The 6,000-nt window shown below is 41.4% G+C and overlaps 1 pseudogene; it reads right to left on the reverse strand.

The window, feature by feature from the left end:
• Positions 1-7: 7 nt before the first annotated feature.
• LOC126299824 (5S ribosomal RNA) lies at positions 8-124 on the reverse strand (annotated as a pseudogene).
• Between the last annotated feature and the right edge of the window lie 5,876 nt (positions 125-6,000).

Consider the following 6,000-nt stretch of genomic DNA (forward strand, 5'->3'; position numbering starts at 1 on the left):
CGAAAAATGGCAACAGCGCAAGGCAGCTGGATGGTCACCCATCCAAGTGCCGGCCACGCCCAACAGCGCTTAACTTCGGTGATCTCATGGGAACCGGTGGATCCACTGCGGCAAGGCCGTTGCCACACCAATTTCAAAACAAAAGTTTAATAATAAAAATTATATCATAGATTACGCTTTGATTCCTTTTTACATTACAAATTAAAATATAATGTCTGTAATGCATAATGTTCTTAAATCTAACTGTAAAGTACATACTTTTGTTATTTCTGCAAGAAATATTTTGACTCTATGTTGTTGTTGTTGTTGTGGTCTTCAGTCCCGAGACTGGTTTGATGCAGCTCTCCATGCCACCCTATCCTGTGCAAGCTTCTTCATCTCCCAGTACTTACTGCAACCCATATCCTTCTGAATCTGCTTAGTGTATTCATCTCTTGGTCTCCCTCTACGATTTGTACCCTCCACGCTTCCCTCCAATGCTAAATTTGTGATCCCTTGATGCCTCAGAACATGTCCTACTAACCGGTCCCTTCTTTTTGTCAAGTTGTGCCACATACTCCTTTTCTCCCCAATTCTATTCAATACTTCAGCATTAGTTATGTGATCTACCCATCTAATCTTCAGCATTCTTCTGTAGCACCACATTTCGAAAGCTTCTATTCTCCTATTGTCCAAACTGTTTATCGTCCATGTTTCACTTCCATACATGGCTACACTCCATACAAATACTTTCACAAACGACTTCCTGACACTTAAATCTATACTCGATGTTAACAAATTTCTCTTCTTCAGAAACGCTTTCCTTGCCATTGCCAGTCTACATTTTATATCTTCTCTACTTCGACCCTCATCAGTTATCTTGCTCCCCAAATAGCAAAACTCCTTTACTACTTTAAGTGTCTCAATTCCTTATCTAATTCCCTCAGCATCAGCCGACTTAATTTGACTACATTCCATTATCCTCGTTTTACTTTTGTTGATGTTCATCTTATATCCTCCTTTCAAGACACTGTCCATTCCGTTCAACTACTCTTCCAAGTTTCACTCTATACTGTATGAAAAGATAATGGCCGCATCAGTTGTCAAATTTTGCGATAAGTTATGAGAAATTTTTTGACACTATACTGTACGAAAAGATGATTAGTTGCGCCATCAGTTGTCACATTTTGCGATAAGTTATGTGTTTTTGAATAATACGTCTTCTATTTTTTCAGCACAGTTTTCCAGTAGGGCTGTGTTTGAGCACGAATCGTACTGTTCAACAGTTTATATCACAGTTCAGAAAATTTAGGGTTCTGTTCGATCTTTTGAAAGGCTCTCTATCTGATGACTTTTTTTGGTACTATATCCACGACCAGCCTTGGCGTTTGGATGGTGCTGTATATTTTAATAATAAAAATAACTGTGAAACACGAACTAAAATATCCTCTAGGGTATATGTCATATGTAACAACGGCAACTAATCAATAAACAAAAGTTTGCAACCATGTTTTTGTCAAATTCTCGAGCTTTCTCTCGTCCTGCAATCTAGTGACGTCTAATAGTACAATGTCCAAGACGTGTACTGCCACTGTAATATTTTCTCACGTCGGCAATGACAGTCAGTTTACGAAATATATTTTATTTCTCAGGAATTTAATCTTCCATTAATTTTCTTCATTGTTTCACCTGAATGTAGAAATTTGAAGTAAATCGGCCAAGAACTTTGAAGTAAACCGGTCAAGTACATTTCATGATGTTTGCTAACAATGTTTCTCATTTATATATTTTAAATATATCTCTATATTATCTATATTTAAAATATATATATAGCCTATGTCCTCCCAAATGTTCAGTAAGGGATTGTGTAGAAATTCAAAATAAATTGGCCAAGAACTTTCAAGGATTTTAGAAACAAACATTAAATGGTTCAAATGGCTCTGAGTACTATGGAACTTAACTTCTGAGGGCATCAGTCCCCTAGAACTTAGAACTACTTAAACCTAACTAACCTACGGGCATCACACACATTCATGCCCGAGGCAGGATTCGAACCTGCGCCGTAGCGGTCGCTCGGTTCCAGACTGTAGCGCCTAGAACCGCGCGGCCACATCTGTCGGCAGAAACAAACTTCACCCTTATATATTACATACATATATATTTCAAGCCAAATTACAAAATCTTATGTAGACAGTGACCTTTCTGCTGTCTTAAAGGTAAAGTGTGCAAAATTTCTTCAGGATCGGAATAAAACTGTAGATTTAGGTGAATTACAAACAAACGACACTCTTCTTTATGCATGTACACAGATAAAAATTCTTTTTGGCATTCATTCATTGTTACAGTTAGATGCTTTTGGTGGCAGTACCAAGAATGACACTAGCTATATTAAAGCGTTAATTTCTTACTAAAATGTTAGCATTTTACGATGAATAAAATTATTTCTGGGTTATTAACGTTAATTACATTTAAAACTTTACGAGGAGTGTTCACGAGAACAGAATATTGTATCTCCGTCACTTGATGGACAGTGTGAAACCGTAACGTTGTACCTCGTTAAGTACGTTAATTGAAAATGACCGTCCGCATTTAGGAGAAAACAGATCCGTTTAAGGAATAAACGTTTCCGCTGCGTTATTATCGCGCACTAACACTGGGAAACATTTTACTTATTTATACGACAGGCGAGCTTCGGCAGAGTCAACAAGAGAGAGGGCACTGATGAATAGCGGCCTGCCCGTCGCCTGTAATGGTCGGAAGTGCATGCTAAAATCCCCCGCGTTGCAATAATGTCCTTCGCTATTGTTGGTAATCACATTATTTAGATGTCTTCCGGAAGCTATCAACTTTTAAGACCATTTCCCAGTAGGCCGCCATATAACCCGCCTCAATACGCAGCTCCCCCCGCAAATCCTTGGTACAGCCGCGGGCAAAAGTAGTGGAAGCTGCAGCGAGCTTTGGGAAACGGCGGTGTCCGCCAATAAAAGTTGTCTCATCTTCCTTCTGCTGTACCCGAGCCCGCGGCCTGCCAATATGTACTGCGTTTGCTCGGCACAATTCTTAGGATATGCTAACAAATATTGAGCTGGCGCTGGTCCGGACTCTTCCTATCTTAAAATAAGAGAATCCCTTAGAGCAGTTTAAGAACGGGTGAGAGGCTATGTTCGTGGTAACAGTTAATTGAGCCGGATAAAATAAATACACATTTCTCAGTAGTGTTTCCATTTTCTGTAAATAATTTCGAATCGCTCGTGAGTGTAATTTCTGTCACGTTTATCTCTTAATTCGAGACAGTGCTCATCTTCGTACGAATTCTAGCTTTCTGGACGTATTTCACGGGTTATCACCTGATTCATTCTTTCTTCGCGTCTATTTCATTTACAGATTATAATGTGCTATTGAGTCTCACTAGTGAATGGCGTTTCTTCTTAGTGTCGTTATGTTTTCTTTTTTCTTTTTATTTAATTTTAATTTTTTTGTGAAATTCTGCCAGAGACAGCCAGACTATTTCGTACGATACAACTCTGTTCATATCACATGACTCAAATTTGGAGAAAACAGAATTGTTATCAGTACAAACGAAATAATGGTAATGTGTAAACATGAAGTGGCAGCGCTCAACGGTTCAGTTAGGTATGATAGATGTAGAGTAAATATGTTGTGATCGATACATCTGAAACGATACGTGCTGTGATTGTATTTTTTACGTAGTCAGAAATGATACATGTTTGACCACAACTTGCGAACGAATCGACGTGAACCGTTAGTGTCGAGGAATCCGATCACAGAATGTGACATTACAGGCAGCGGTAATTTTTTTATTCATATTTTATTCTAAGTATAAGTGTTTTGCTGCACTATTTAATCACTCGTAGTAATACAAGTTTCACGACGAGCTCGTTTCGGCGTTTTGGCATAATCAAGCGTATCTGTAATTTGGTATAATATTCTTCCTGAAGTCTATGTTAGTCCATGTCTATATATAGCACCTTATGCTGGTGAGTTGTGCTCCATATGGCATCTTGGAGCGTATATGTCGGTTGTCGTTTTGTTATGATATGATAATATTATTTGTTTGTGTACTTTTTATTTGCAGGACCTTGTAAAGTTGTTTTTGACAGCTTCTGCTACAGCGATGCTCTAAGTTTACAGCCGTCTGGGGTAGCAGTGCGGTCTGAGGCGTCTTCCCACGGTTCGCGCGGCTCCCCTCGTCGAAGGTTCGAGTCCTCCCTTGCGCATGGATGTGTGTGTTGTCCTTAGCATAAGTTAGGTTAAGTTACATTACGTAGTGTGTAAGCCTAGGGACCGATGACCTCAGCAGTTTGGTCCCATAGAACTTACCACCAATTTCCAAAATTTCCATGTTTACAACGGAATCTCTATTTCGCGGAAAGTCATTGATTACGTTTAATTTTTCAGAGATAACACCGAAACGAGCTGGTCCTGTAACATGTATCACTACGAATAAATAAATAAACAGTGCAACAAAACACATGTTCAATATAAAATGTGTCGTTCTTCGACCTCATGCGAGCTGCGGGCCACTGCAAATGAAATTTTTTAATTCAGTTGACCTGAGGCACATGCTGTATCAACACCATCAGATACATTATACATACATCAAAAAAAGTTTTGCATCTCCTCGGTTCCCAAAAGGCCGGCCGCGGTGGTCTCGCGGTTCTAGGCGCGCAGTCCCGAACCGTGCGACTGCTACGGTCGCAGGTTCGAATCCTGCCTCGGGGGTGGATGTGTGTGATGTCCTTTGTTTGGTTAGGTAGGTTTAAGTAGTCCTAAGTTCTAGGGGACTAACGACCACAGCAGTTGAGTCCCATAGTGCTCAGAGCCATTTGAACCATTTTTGGTTCCCAAAACTCCTGCCGGCCGCGGTGGTCTCGCGGTTCTAGGCGCGCAGTCCGGAACCGTGGGACTGCTACGGTCGCAGGTTCGAATCCTGCCTCGGGCATGGATGTGTGTGATGTCCTTAGGTTAGTTAGGTTTAAGTAGTTCTAAGTTCTAGGGGACTAATGACCACAGCAGTTGAGTCCCATAGTGCTCAGAGCCATTTGAACCATTTGAACCAAAACTCCTGGAGATAGACGTTGACTGTGGATACTGTATCACAGACATAGTCCCTTTGACTGTTCAGAGATGTCACAAAAACCGATCCAAAGATGTAAACAACCATGCATGAGCAGCACCTATTAGACGGAAGGAGTCCGACAGCCTATCAGTTCCAATCATTCCACAAGGATGGAGGACAGCTCGTGTTGTCTGTAGTTCAACCATGCCTAGACGGTCAATACTGCGGTTCCATCGAGTTCGCACTGTTACTTTGTGCCAGGAAGGGCTCTCAACAAGGGAAGTTCCAGGCGACACCTACAAAACACACCCACGAAATATCGCACCGCACTCGCCTGGTATCGCAACGACGAATATGGGGCCCTGCAGACTGTCAGCGCGTCATCTTTCGTGGCGAGTCCCGCTTCTGTCTTGGATGGGACGACCACAGGGAACAGCGCCAAGAGCAGCGGTTTGTAGCCTTCTATCACACATCACACCAGTCTGACAGGATGGTGTGGCGTGATATCTTATGGTGCTCATTCACCGGTAGTGTTTCTAACGAACTCCGTGACAGTCGCTCGGTACATTTACATTTGCATGACTACTCTGCAGTTCACACTTGAGAGCCAGACAGAGGGTTGATCGAACCACTTTCACACTATTTCCATGCCCTTCTATTCCCTGATAGCCGCGGGAAATACGAACACTTCAATCTTTCCGTGCGATCTCAGATTTCTATCATTTTATTACAGTGATCATTTCTCCCTTTTTAGGTAGGTATCAATAAAATATTTTCGCACTTGGAGGAGAATGATGAAATTTCGTGAAAAGATCTCGCCACAGTGGAAAACGCCTTTGTTTTAACGATTGCCAAAAATTGGTTCAAATGGCTTTGAGCACTATGGGACTTAACATCTGAGGTCATCAGTCCCCTAGAACTTAGAACTACTTAAACCTAAC

Source organism: Schistocerca gregaria, chromosome X (assembly GCF_023897955.1).
Source record: "Schistocerca gregaria isolate iqSchGreg1 chromosome X, iqSchGreg1.2, whole genome shotgun sequence".
In the NCBI taxonomy this organism is placed as follows: Eukaryota; Metazoa; Arthropoda; class Insecta; order Orthoptera; family Acrididae; genus Schistocerca; species Schistocerca gregaria.